Raw genomic sequence first — 14344 nt, 5'->3', positions numbered from 1 at the left:
TAATAAAAGGCCAAGTGCAGTGGCTCACGCCTGTAATCCCAGCACGGAGACCGAGGCAGGTGGATTACTTGAGGTCAGGAATTCAAGACCAGCCTGAACACGATGAAGCCCCGTCTCTACTAAAAACACAAAACTTAGCCAGGTGTGGTGGCACACTCCTGTAATCCCAGCTGCTCAGGAGGATAAGGCAGGAGAATCACTTGAACCCGGGAGGCGGAGCTTGCAATAAGCTGAGATTGTGCCACCGCACTCCAGCTGTGCAACACAGCGAGACTTCCTTTAAAAAAAAAAAAAAAAAAAAAGCTAGGCCGGGCACTGTGGCTTAAGCATGTAATCCCAGCACTTTGTGAGGCTGAGATGGGCAGATCACGAGGTCAGGAGATCGAGACCATCCTGGCTAACACGGTGAAACCCTGTCTACTAAAAATACAAAAAAATTAGCCGGGCGTAGTGGCGGGCGCCTGTAGTCCCAGCTACTCGGGAGGCTGAGGCAGGAGAATGGCGTGAACCCGGGAGCGAGTTTGCAGTGAGCCAAGATCGCGCCACTGCACTCCAACCTGGGCGACTGAGCTAGACTCCGTCTCAAAAAACAAACAAACAAACAAACAAAAAAGCTAGTAAAAATATCCTTCCCTTTCAAAGGTTTTGCTATATTCTGTTTCCATTACTAACCACTTCCCCTCATATACTTCAGCAAATATATTCCTTATATAAATATTTAGCTATTTACCAGTTTTTTATTTTTATTGAGATATAATTCAATATCATATACTTCACTTTTTTATTTTATTTATTTATTTTTGAGACGGAGTCTTGCTCTGTCACCCAGGCTGGAGTGCAGTGGCACGATCTCGGCTCACTGCAAGCTCTGCCTCCTGGGTTCATGCCATTCTCCTGCGTCAGCCTCCCGAATAGTTGGGACTACAGGCGCCCGCCACCATGCCCGGCTAATTTTTTGAATTTTTAGTAGAGATGGGGTTTCACCGTGTTAGCCAGGATGGTCTTGATCTCCTAACCTCGTGATCTGCCCGCCTAGGCCTTCCAAAGTGCTGGGATTACAGGCATGAGCCACAGTGCCTGGACTTTATTTTTTAGACAGGGTCTCTCTCTGTCACCCAGGCTGGAGTGCAGTGGCACGATCTCGTCTCACTGCAGCCTCAACTTCCTGTGCTAAAGGAACCCTCCCAACTCAGCCTCCCAAGTAGCTGGGACCACAGGCATTCACCACCACGCCCAGCTAGTTTTTAAAAATTTTTTAATTTTTTGTAAAGACAGGGTTTCACCATGCTGCCCAGGCTGGTCTTGAACTCCTGAGTTCAAGTGATCTGCCTGCCTCAGCCTCCCAAAGTGCTGGGATGACGGTGTGAGTCACTGCACCTGGCCCCTACTTTACTTATTTAAAATACACAACTCTATGGATTTTAGTACATTCACAGAGTTATGCAATCATAACCACAACCTACTTTAATTTTTCACTATATATTTGACATAAAATTTTATATATTTATCATCTATGACATATTTTGAAGTCTATATACATCTGTTACCTCACATAGCATTTTTGTGGTGAGAACACTTAACATGCACTCTCTCTGCATTTTTCAAGAATACAGTATATCTTCACTAACTATAGCAATCATGCTATAAGTAGATCTCTTAAACTTATTCCCCCTAATTGTAATTATGTATTCTTTGACCAATATCCTCCCATCCCCTCTCCCCCTTAATCACTTCAGCCTCTAGGAACCACCATTATACTCACCACATATATGAGTGAAAGCATGTGATATTTGTCTTCCTGTGCCTGGCTCATTTCACTTACTATCCTCCAGGTTCATCCATGTTGATGCAAATAGCAGGATTTCCTTCTTTGTATTCCAATGTGTATATACCATATTTTCCTTGTTCATTTATGTGTTGATGGACAGCTGGGTTAATTCCATATCTTGGCTACTGTAAATAATGCTGCAATAAACGTGGGAGTGAAAATACCTTTTGTACATACTGATTTCATTTTGTTTTGCTATATAACCAGTAGTAACATCATATAGCAGCTCTATTTTTAACATTTTTAGGAACCTCCATAAAATTCTCCATAAAGGTTGTACTGATTTATATTTCCACTAACAGTGTTATTACAAGAGTTTCTTTTTCCTTACATGCTTGCCAACACTTGTTATCTTTTGTCTTTTTGACAATAGCTTGTCTTCATTTGCTTGATGTTGCTGTAACTAAATATTTGAGACAGGTAATTTGTAAAAAATAAAGGTTTATTTAGCTCATGATTCTGGAAGCTGGGAAGTCCAAGATTGACAGGCTGCATTGGTGAGAACATTCTTGCCAGTGGGGACTCTGTAGAGTCCCTGATGGTGCAGGAAATCACATGACAAGAGGGCTAACCATGCTAGCTCAGGTATCACTTTCTCCTCTTTTAAACCCACTAATGCTCCACCCAAACACCATAGTCAGATTTCCCACCCTCTTAATACTGTTAAAATTAGTGTGAAATTTCTATATGAATTTCAGAAGGCACAAACCACCAAAATGTGACATAGCCATTCTAGCAGGAGTGAGGTGACATCTCATTGTGGTTTTGATTTGCATTTTACTGATGATTAGTTTTCTTGAGTATTTTTTCATATACTTGTTGGCCATTTGTATGTCTTCTGTTGAGAAATGTCTATTCAATCCTTTTGTTTGTTAATCAGGTTGTTTTCTTGTTACTGAGTTGTTTAAGTTCCTTATATATTTTAAATATTAATCCCTTATCATATGTATAGATTGCAAATATTTTCTCTTATTCTATAGGTTGTCACTTCACTCTGTTGATTGTTTCCTTTGCTGTGCTGGAGCTTTTTAGTCTGATGTAATTTCATTTGACTATTTTTGTTTTTGCTATCTGTGCTTTTGAGATTTTATCTAAAAAAATCATTCTCCAGACCGATGTCATGGAGCTTTTTCTCAATGTTAAATTCTAGAAGTTTCATGGTTTCAGTTAATAGTTTCGGGTCTTACATTTAAGTGTTTAATCCATCTTGAGATGCTTTCTGTGTATGGTGAGAGATAAGAATCTAATTTTACAGGCGGATATCTGGTTTTTATGTCACCATACATTAAAAAGCCCCCTTTCCCCATTTTGTGTTTCTGGCACCTTTGTGAAAAATTTATTTGCTCTAAATGCACAAATTTATTTCTGTGAAGAATGTCATAATTGTCTTGATAGAAATTGCATTAAATCTAGATAGTACTTTGTGTGGTATGGATATTTTAACAGTATTAATTCTTCTAGTTTATGAACACAGAATAGCTTTCCATTTATTTGTGTCTTCTTTGATTACTTTTCAAAATTTATTATTATTATTATTTCACTAGTTTTGAGGAACAGGTGGTGTTTAGTTACATGGATAAGTTTTTTAGGTGAGGTTTCTGAGATTTTGGTACACCCATCCCATCACCTGATTAGTGTGCATTGTACCCAATGTGTAGTATTTTATTCCTCACTCCCTCCAACCCTTCCCCCCAAGCCTCCAGAGTCCATTATGTCATTCTTATGTCTTTGCATCCTCATAGCTTAGATCCCACATACAAGTGAGAATATATGTTTGTTTTTCCATTCATAAGTTACTTCACTTAGAAAAATGATATCCGCTCTTTTCCTCCCTGACTGTCCGAAGATAGGCAGCCATCATGAACGACACCGTAACTATCCGCACTAGAAAGTTCATGACCAACCGACTACTTCAGAGGAAACAAATGGTCATTGACGTCCTTCACCCTGGGAAGGCAACAGTGCCTAAGACAGAAATTCGGGAAAAACTAGCCAAAATGTACAAGACCACACCGGATGTCATCTTTGTATTTGGATTCAGAACTCATTTTGGTGGTGGCAAGACAACTGGCTTTGGCATGATTTATGACTCCCTGGATTATGCAAAGAAAAATGAACCCAAACATAGACTTGCAAGACATGGCCTGTATGAGAAGAAAAAGACCTCAAGAAAGCAACGAAAGGAACGCAAGAACAGAATGAAGAAAGTCAGGGGGACTGCAAAGGCCAATGTTGGTGCTGGCAAAAAGTGAGCTGGAGATTGGATCACAGCCGAAAGAGTAAAGGTGCTGCAGTAAAGGCTACCTGTGTCCATTTTGGATTTTTCACAAGCAGATTAATAAACTAAAAACTTTCATGTGAAAAAAAAAAAAAATGATCTCCAATTCCATCAGGTTGCTGTGAATGCCATTATTTTATTCCTTTTTATGGCTGAGTAGTATTCCATGGTATAACACATTTAGGCCAAGCACAGTAGCTCATGCTTGCAATCCCAGCACTTTGGGAGGCCAAGGCAGGAGTTACAGACCAGCCTGACCAACATGGGGAAACCCTGTCTCTGCTAAAAAATACAAACATTAGCTGGGCATGGTGGCATGCACCTGTAATCCTAGCTACTCGAGTGGCTGAGGCATGAGAATCACTTGAAAAAAGGAGGTGGTGGTTTCAGGGAGTCAAGATCACACAACTGCACTCCAGCCTGGGTGACAGAGTGAGACTCTCTCTATCTATATATCTATATCTCTATATATCTATATCTATATATACACACAACAGAATGAGACTCTATATATCTATATAGATATATAGATACACACACACACACACACATGTATATATAATCTTGCATATCACATTACTTTATCCACTTATTGGTTGATGGGCATTTAGGCTGGTTTTATATTTTTGCAATTGTAAATTGTACTGCTTTAAACATTTGTGTGTAAGTGTTTTTTTCATATAATGACTTATTTTCCTCTGGGTAGATACCCAGTAGTGAGATTGCTGGATCAAATGGTAGTTCTACTTTTAGTTATTTAAGGAATTTCCATACTGTTTTCCACAGTGGTTGTACAGTTTACATTCTCACAAGCAGTTCCCTTTTCACCACATCCACACTAATATCTAATTTTTTTTAAAATTTTTTACTTATGGTCATTCTTGCACAAGCACGGTGGTATTGCATTGTGGTTTGGATTTGCATTTCCCTGATAATTAGTAATGTTGAGCATTTTTTATATGTTTTTTGGCCGCTTGTATATCTTCTTTTGGTAATTGTCTATTCATGTTCTTAGCCAACTTTTTTATGGAATTATGTTTTTTTTTTCTTTGCTGACTTGTTTGAGTTCCTTGTAGAGTTTGGGTATTAGTCCTTTGTCAGATGCACAGTTTGCAAATATTTTCTCCCACTCTGTGGGTTGTCTGTTTATTCTGCTGATTATTTCTTTTGCTGTGCAGAAGCTCTTTAGTTTAATTCGGTCCTATCTATTTATTTTTGTTTTTGTTTTTGTTGCATTTGCTTTTGGGTTTTTGTTCACGAACTCTTTGCCTAGGCCAATGACTAGCATAATTTTTACAATGTTATCTTCTAGAATTTTTATGGTTTCAGGTCTTAGATTTAAGTCTTTGATCCATCTTGAGTTGATTTTTGTATAAGGTGAGAGATGAGCATACAGTTTCACTTTCTCCATGTGGCTTGCCAATTATCCCAGCACCATTTGTTGAATAGGATATCCTTTCCCCACTTTATGTTTTGTTTGCCTTGTCAGAGATCAGTTGGCTGTAAATATTTGGCTTTATTTTTTAATTCACGGTTCCATTGGTCTGTATGCCTGTTTTTACACCACTATCAGACTACATTACAAGGTAAGTACAGCCTCATAATGTAGTTTGAACTTGGTTAATGTGATGTCTTCAGATTTGTTCTTTTGCTTAGTCTTGTTTTGGCTATGTGGGCTCTTTTCTGGTTCCATATAAATTTTAGGATTGTTTTTTCTAGTTCTACGAAGAATTATAATGGTATTTTGATGGGGATTGCACTGAATTTATAGATTTCTTCTGGCAGTTTGGTCGTTTTGACAATATCGATTCTACCCATCCATGAGCCTGGGATGTGTTTCCATTTGTTTCTGCCGTCTATGATTTCTTTCAGCATTCTTTTGTAGTTTTCCTTATAGAGACCTTTCACCTCTTTGGTAGGTATGTTCCTAAGTTTTACTTTTCTTAACAGCTGTTGTAAATGGTTTTGAGTTCTCTATTTGATACTCAGCTTGGTCACTATTAGTGTATAGCAGTGCTACTGATTTGTGTACATTGATTTTGTATCCTGAAACTCTGCTGAATTAATTTATCAGATCTAAGAGATTTTTGGATGAGTCTTTAGGGCTTTCTATTTATATGATCATATCATTGGCAAACAGCAACAGGTTGATGTCCTCATTACCAATTTGGATGCCTTTTATTTCTTTCTCTTGTCAGATTGCTCTGGCTAGGAATTCTAGTACTATGTCGAATAGAAGCGATGAAAGTGGGCATCTTTGTCTTATCCCAGGTCTCAGGGGAATGTTTTGAACTTTTATCTTTTCAGTATAATATTGGCTGTGTGTTTTCCATAGATCGCTTTTATTACCTTAAGGTATGTCCCCTTTATGCCATTTTTTGCTGAGAGTTTTAACCATAAATGAACGCTGGATTTTGTTAAATGCTTTTTTCTGCATCTATTGAGATGATCATGATTTTTGTTTTTACTTCTATTTATGTGGTGTATCATATTTATTGACTTGCATATGTGTAACCCTGAAACCCTGGCATAAAACCCACTTGATCACGATGTATTATCTCTTTGATATGCACTGAATTCGGTTAGCTAATATTTTGTTGAGAATTTTTGCATCTATGTTCATCAGGGATATTTGGTTTGTAGTTTTCCTTTTTGTTATGTCCTTTCCTGGTTTTTGTATTAGGGTAATGACTGGCTTCATAGAATGTTTTAGGTAGGATTTCCTCTTTCTCTATCTTTTGAAATAATTTCTATAAGATTGGTACCAATTCTTATTTGAATGTCTGATAGAATTCAGCTGTGAATCCATCTGGTCCTGGACTTTTATTGTTGGCAATTTTTATTACTGTTTCAATGTCATGAATTGTTATTGGTCTGTTCAGAGTTCCTATTTCTTTCTGGTTTTATTTAGGAGGGTTGTATATTTTCAAGAATGTACCCATCTCCTCTAGGTTTTCAAGTTTGTGCATATAAAGGTGTTCATAGTAGCCTTGAATAATATTTTGTATTTCTGTGGTATCAGTTGTAATATCTCCCATTCGTTCCTAATTGAGGTTATTTAGACCTTCTCTCTTCTTTTCTTGGTTAATCTCACTAATTGTCCATCAATTTTGTTTATCATTTCAAAAAACCAACTTTTTGATTTTTTATCTTTTGTATAATTATGCTTTGATTTAATTTAGTTCTGTTCTTATCATTTTTTTTTTCTTCTGCTAGGTTTGGGTTTGGTTTGTTCTTGTTTCTCTAGTTCTTTGAGGTGTTGGCTTAGATTGTCTGTTTGTACCCTTTCAGACCTTTTGATGTAGGCACTTAATGCTATGAGCTTTTCTCTTAGCACTGCTTTTGCTGTATCCCAGAGGTTTTAACAGGTTTTGTCACTATTATCATTCAGTTCAAATAATTTTTTAATTTCCATTTTGATAACATTGTTGACCCAAGGATTATTCAGGGGCAGATCATTTAATTTCCATGTATTTGTATAGTTTTGAGGGTCCCTTTTGGAGTTAATTTCTAATTTTATTACACCATGGTCTAAGAGGATACTTAATATAATTTCAATGTTCTGGCCGGGCGTGGTGGATCACACCTGTAATCCCAGCATTTGGGAGGTTGAGGCAAGTGGATCACTTGAGGTCAGGAATTTGAGACCAGCCTGGCCAACATGGTGAAACCCCATCTCTACTAAAAATACAAAAATTAGCTGGGTGTGGTGGCGTGCACCTATAATCCCAGCTACTCAGGAGGTTGAGCCAGGAGAATTGCTTGAACTCAGGGAGTGGAGGTTGCGGTGAGCCGAGATTGTGCCACTGCACTTCACCCTGGCCAACAGAGGGAGACTTTGTCTCAATAAAAAGAAATAAAATAAAATAAAATAAAGTAAATAATTTAGATTTTTAACAATGTACTGAGCCTTTTTTAGTGGCCTATCATATGGTCTATCTTGGAGAAAGTTGCATGTGCTGTTGTAAAGAGTGTATACTTTTCAGTTGTTTGGTAGAATGTTTTGTAAATATCTGTTAAGTTCATTTGTTCTAGGGTATAGTTTAAGTCCATTGTTTCTTTGTTCACTTTCTGTCTTGATAACCTGTCTAGTGCTTTCAGTGGAATATTAAAGTTCTCCACTATTTTTGTGTTGCTATCTCATTTCTTTTGTCTACTAGTAATTGTTATATAAATTTGGGAGCTCCCATGTTAGGTGCATGTATATTCAGGATTGTGATATTTTCCTGTTGTACTGACCCTTTTATCATGATACAGTGTCCTTCATCGTCTTTTTAAACTGTTGTTGCTTTAAACTTTGTTTTTTCTAGTATAAGAACAGCTATTCCTTCTCCATTTTTTTTTTCATTTGCATGGAATATCTTTTTCCACCTCTTTACCTTAGGTTTATGTGAGCTCTTATGTGTCAGGTGAGTGTCTCAAAGATAGCAGACTTTCTCTTTGAGACAGCAGACTGTCTCAAAGACAGCAGAATAAAAATTGGTAAATTTTTATTCATTCTGCCATTCTGTATCTTTTAAGTGAAGCGTTTAGATAATTTACATTCAATATTAGTATTCAGATATAAGATACTGTTTTATTCATCATGCTAGTTGTTGCCTGAATATCTTGGTTTTTTTCCCACTGTGTTATTGTTTTATACGTCCTGTGAGATTTATGCTTTAAGGGGCTTCTATTTTGGTGGATTTCGAGGGTTTTTTTTCAAAATTTAGGACTCCTTTTAGCAGTTCTTTTAGTACTGGCTTGGTAGTGGCCAATTCTCTCAGCATTTGTTTGTCTCAAAAAGACTTCATCTGTCCTTCATTTATGAAGCTTAGTTTTGATGGATACAAAACTCAAAGCTGATCATTGTTTTAAGGAGGCTAAAGATAAGACCCCAAACTTTTCTGGCTTACAAAGTTTCTACTGAGAAATCTGCTCTTAATCTGATAGGTTTTCCTTCATAAGTTACCTGATGCTATTGCATCACAGCTCTTAAGATTCTTTTCTTCGCCTTGACTTTAGATAACCTGATGACTATGTGTATAGGTGATTAACTTTTTTTTTTTTTTTTTTTTTTTTTTTGAGATGGAGTCTTGCTCTGTCGTCCGCGTTGGAGTTCAGTGGCCGGATCTCAGCTCACTGCAAGCTCCGCCTCCCAGGTTTAGGCCATTCTCCTGCCTCAGCCTTCCGAGTAGCTGGGACTACAGGCGCCCGCCACCTCGCCCGGCTAGTTTTTTGTATTTTTTAGTAGAGACGGGGTTTCACCGTGTTAGCCAGGATGGTCTCGATCTCCTGACCTCGTGATCCGCCCGTCTCGGCCTCCCAAAGTGCTGGGATTACAGGCTTGAGCCACCGCGCCCGGCCAAGAACACCAGTTATTCTTATGTTTGGTTATTTAACATAATACTAAATGTCTTGGAGGTTTTGCTTATTTTTTTAATCTTCTTTTTTTGGTTTTGTTTTGTTGGATTGGGTTAATTCAAAAGCCTTGTCTTTGAGCTCTGAAGTTCTTTTTTTCTACTTGTTTGCTTCTATTCTTGAAACTTTCCAGTGTATTTTGCATTTTTCTCAGTGTGTCTTTTATATCCAGAAGTTGTGATTGTCTTTTCTTTATGAGATCTATTTCTCTGGAGACTTTTTCATCCATATTCTGTTATTTTTTAAATTTCATTAATTGGTTTTCATCCTTCTCTGGTGCCTCCATGAGTAGCCTCATAATCAATCTTCTGAATTCTTTATCTGGAAATTCAGAGATTTCTTCTTGGTTTGAATCCATTGCAGGAGAGCTAATGTGATCTTTTGTGGGTGTTACAGAACCTTGTTTGGTCATATTACCAGAATTACTTTTCTGGTTCCTTCTCATTTGGGTAGACTGTTTCAGTGGAAATATCTGGAACTGAAGGGCTGCTGTTCAGATTCTTTTGTCCCATGAGGTGATCCCTCGATGTGGTACTCTCCCCATTCCTTTATAGATAGAACTTCCTGAGAGCCAGACTGCTGTGAGTGCTATTGCTCTTCTGGGTCTAGCCACCTAGCGGGGCTACCAGTCTCCAGACTGTTGCTGGGGAATGTTTGCAAAGAGACCTGTGATGTGATCCATCTTTAGGTCTCCTAGCCATGGATACCAGCACCTGTTCCAGTGAACATGGCAGTGGAGTGAAGTCAATTCTGTAGGAGTCCTTGGTTGTAGCTTTTGTTTAGTGTGCTGGTTTTCTCAAATGCTGGTTATGTTAGCAGTGAAGTTGTCATGTGCAACACTCTGTTTACCCAGGGTGTTGCAGGTGGTGGAATTAGTTGTTGTTTTATCCTTCTTTGGCGCAGGTTTCTTCTGTTATGACTTGTTTTAATTGCTTGAGTTGGTTGGCTTTTAGCCAGGAGGTGGTGCTTTCAAGGGAGTACTAGCTGCAGGAGTAGAAGAGGGATATAATCTTGTCCTACATTGGCCTGAATGAATGCTTGGGTTTCTCAGGTGATGGGCAGGGCCATAGCACTCCAAGAGAGTATGTCTTTGGTCTTCGGGGGTTTTGTCTCTCTTGCAATGTTCCCAGTGGCAAGCCACTTCTTTCAAAGGGTCTGTGAATTTTTTGGTTTTCTTGTTATGCTCCTGCGGTGGTTCTTAGAGCAAAAGTTCACAGTGTGAGTGTCCAGATGCTGTTCTGTCCATCTAAGCAGGAGCTGCATGTTAGCCCTGTCTCCTATCCGCAATTTTTTTCTCCCCTCTTCAATTTCTTTTATCAGTGTGTTATAGTTTTCAGCATAGATCTTTTACCTCCTCGGTTAAATTTATTCCTAAGGATTTTTTTTGTAGCTATTAAAAATGAGATTGTTTTATTTCTTTTTCAGATAGTTCACTGTCTTATTTCTTTCTCTTTCATAATTGACCTGGATAGGACTTTCAGGACTATGTTAAATTGAAGTGGCAAAAGTAGGTATTCTTGTCTTGTTCCAGATATCAGAGAAAAAAAGCTTTCAGTTTTTCCCTGTGGAATACGAGGTTAGCAGATTTGTCATAGGTGGCATCTACTTTGTTAAGATACATATTTTCTTTTCTTTTCTTTTCTTTTTCCATTGAGATGGAGTCTCACTCTGTCATCCAGGCTGGAGTGCAGTGGCACAATCTTGGCTCACCACAAACTCCACCTCCTGGGTATAAGCAATTCTCGTGTCTCAGACTCCCAAGTATCTGGGATTACAGGTGTGCACCATCGCACCTGGCTAATTTTTGTATTTTTAGTACAGATGGGGTTTCACCATGTTGGCCAGGTTGGTCTAGAACTCCTGACCTCAAGTGATCTGCCTGCCTCAGCCACCCAAAGTGCTGGAATTACAGGTGTGAGCCACCATGCCTGGCCAAGATACATATTTTCTATACCTAATTTGTTGAGAGTTTTTATCATGAAAAGATGTTAGATTTTTTTCAAATGCTTTTTTTTGCATGTATTGAAATGATCGGCCGGGCGCGGTGGCTCAAGCCTGTAATCCCAGCACTTTGGGAGGCCGAGACGGGTGGATCACGAGGTCAGGAGATCGAGACCATCCTGGATAACACGGTGAAACCCCGTCTCTACTAAGAAATACAAAAAACTAGCCGGGCGAGGTGGCGGGCGCCTGTAGTCCCAGCTACTCGGGAGGCTGAGGCCGGAGAATGGCGTGAACCCGGGAGGCGGAGCTTGCAGTGAGCTGAGATCCGGCCACTGCACTCCAGCCTGGGCTACAGAGCGAGACTCCGTCTCAAAAAAAAAAAAAAAAAAAAAAAAAAGAAATGATCATAAAATTTTTATACTTTATTCTGTTACTATGATATATTATGTATGTTGATTTGCATCTGTTGACCCCACCTTGCATCCCTGGGATGAAATCTCATTTGATCATGATGAATGATCTTTGTAATATGTTACTGAATTCAGTTTGCTCATTTTTTTTGAAAATTTCTACATCTATGTTCATCAATGATACTGGCCTACAGCTTTCCTTTTTTGTCTGGTTTTGATATTATGGTAAGGCTGGCTTCATAGAATGAGTTTGGAAGTATTTCCTCCTCTTCAATTTTTTGGAAGAATTTGAAAAGAATTGGTATCAGTTCTTTAAATCTTTGGTAGAATTCAACAGTGAAGCCATCAGCTTTGTGCTTTTCTTTAATGAGAGATTTTTCATTACTGATTCAATCTTCTTACTTATTATTGCTCTGTTTAGGTTTTCTATTTTTCATAATTCAATCTTGGTAGGATATGTGTCAAATAAATTATTCATTTATTCTAGGTTATCAAATGTCGGCATGTTATTGTTCATACTAGTCTCTTATGACCCTTTGTATTTCTGTGATATCAGCTCTAATATCTCTTTGTTCATCTCTTATTTTATTTGAGCCTCCTCTCTTTTCTTAGTCTAGTTAAAGGTTTGTTGATTTTGTCTGTCTTTTCAAAAAATCCAACTCTTCATTTTATTGATTTTATATTGATTTTTCATATTGTTTTTACAGATTCTGTTTTATTTCTGCTTCAATCTTTATTATTTCTTTCTTTCTACTAATTTTAAGTTTAGTTTGTTCTTGTTTTTCTTATTCCCCGTGATGCAACATTAGGTTGTTTATTTGAGATTCTTCTTCTTTTTTGATATAGGTGTGTATTGCTATTAACTTCTCTCTTAGAATTGCTTTTGCTGTATCTCATAGGTTTTAGTACATTGTGTTTCCATTTTCATGGAATAATGACCTTAAGGGGTACTGCAGGTAATATCTGAAAAATAATTTTAATTTCCCTTTTAACTTCTTTATTGACCCATTGGTTATTTAGGAGCATGTTGTTTAATATACATGTATTTATGTATTTTCTGCAGTTCCTTCTGTTATTGAATCTAGTTTTATACCATTTTTGTCAAAAAGATATTTGAGGCCAGGCACTGTAGCTTATGCCTGTAATGCCAGCACTTTGGGAGGCTGAGGTGGGAGGGCTGCTGGCGCTCAGGAGGTCAAGATCAGTCAGGATAACGTAGCGACATCTTGTCTCAATAAATAAATAAATAAATAAATAGATAGATAAATTAAAAAGTTAGGCAGGCATGATGGTATACACCTGTAGTCCCAGCAGAGGTGGGAGGATCACTTAAGCCTAGGAGGTGGAGTATGCAGTAAGACATAATCACAACACTGCACTCCAACCTTGGCAACAGAGTGAGATCCTGTCTCAAAAAAATAAAACAAATACATGATATGATTTCAATTTTCTTAAATTTGTTAAGACTTGTTTTGTGGACTAAAATATATATATTTTCTCCCAGAGTGTTGCACATGCAGTTCAGAAGAATGTGTATTCTACAGCTGTCAGATGGAATATTCTATAAATATCTGTTAGGTACATTTGTTCTAGAGTGCAGTTTAAATCTGATGTTTCTTTGTTGACCTTCTGTCTGGATGATCTGTCTGCTGTTGAAAGTGATGAGTTGCAGTCCCATAATGTTATTATTTTGCAGTCTATCTCTCCCTTCAGATTGATTAATATTTGCACATGTGTAATATATGTGTAGATGCTTCAATGTTGAGTGCATTTATATTTACAATAGTTATATCCTCTTGCTAAATCGACCATTTTATCATTATATAGTATTTTTTGTTTCTTTTTACAGTTGTAGTTGGCCATCAGTGACACAGGCTAAAAGTTGAGTTCATTTTGCAGGGGCTAAGTGTTTTCCTCTGGCATCGAGGCAGGTTTGTAGACTCAGTCCGAGGGACCAGTCTGGAGTCAGATACCATGGGGTGTGCCCAGTGCTGGGTTTTACTGTGGCAGGCTCGGTATTGGGGTCTAAGGCAAAGTTTCTCTCTTTTCCTCAAGAGGATGGTATGTGTCTCCACTCCGTGTTGCATGAAGTTGTGGAAGAGATAATGCAGGTAATGTCACACTGTTCTTTCTACCCTCTCCAATGCATCTTTTTTATTATGCTATAACCAAGTACTGTGATCTCTCATCTGGTTCTCTTAGATTTTGTGAAGGTATTTTCATGTATGGAGAGTTGTTCACACTGTTGTTTCTGCAGGGAGATGACTGCTGGAGAGTCCTATCCCACCATCTTGCTCCAGTTTCTCTATGTCTTACCACAATCAATTTTAGAACATTTCATCACTTCCCCCCAAAACCCACATCAATTGGCAATCACCCCCATTTTACCCCAAGTCTTTCAGTCCTGGCAACCAATAATCTACTTTCTATCTTAATAATTATTCTAATCTGGACATGTGATATGTGGTGTTTTTTGAATGAATT

General features: G+C 38.1%; 1 pseudogene across 1 annotated transcript; it reads left to right on the top strand.

The window, feature by feature from the left end:
• The first annotated feature begins 3648 nt into the window (after window positions 1-3648).
• Window positions 3649-4089, top strand: LOC106992281 (small ribosomal subunit protein eS24 pseudogene; annotated as a pseudogene). The gene has a single exon (XR_001442035.3). The product of XR_001442035.3 is annotated as a small ribosomal subunit protein eS24 pseudogene (transcript).
• The last annotated feature ends 10255 nt before the right edge of the window (window positions 4090-14344 follow it).

The sequence above is a fragment of the Macaca mulatta genome, chromosome X, assembly GCF_049350105.2.
Source record: "Macaca mulatta isolate MMU2019108-1 chromosome X, T2T-MMU8v2.0, whole genome shotgun sequence".
Taxonomy (NCBI): domain Eukaryota; kingdom Metazoa; phylum Chordata; class Mammalia; order Primates; family Cercopithecidae; genus Macaca; species Macaca mulatta.
The sequence above is the reverse complement of the archived record's forward strand: the minus strand, read 5'-3'. Positions and strand labels throughout refer to the sequence as shown.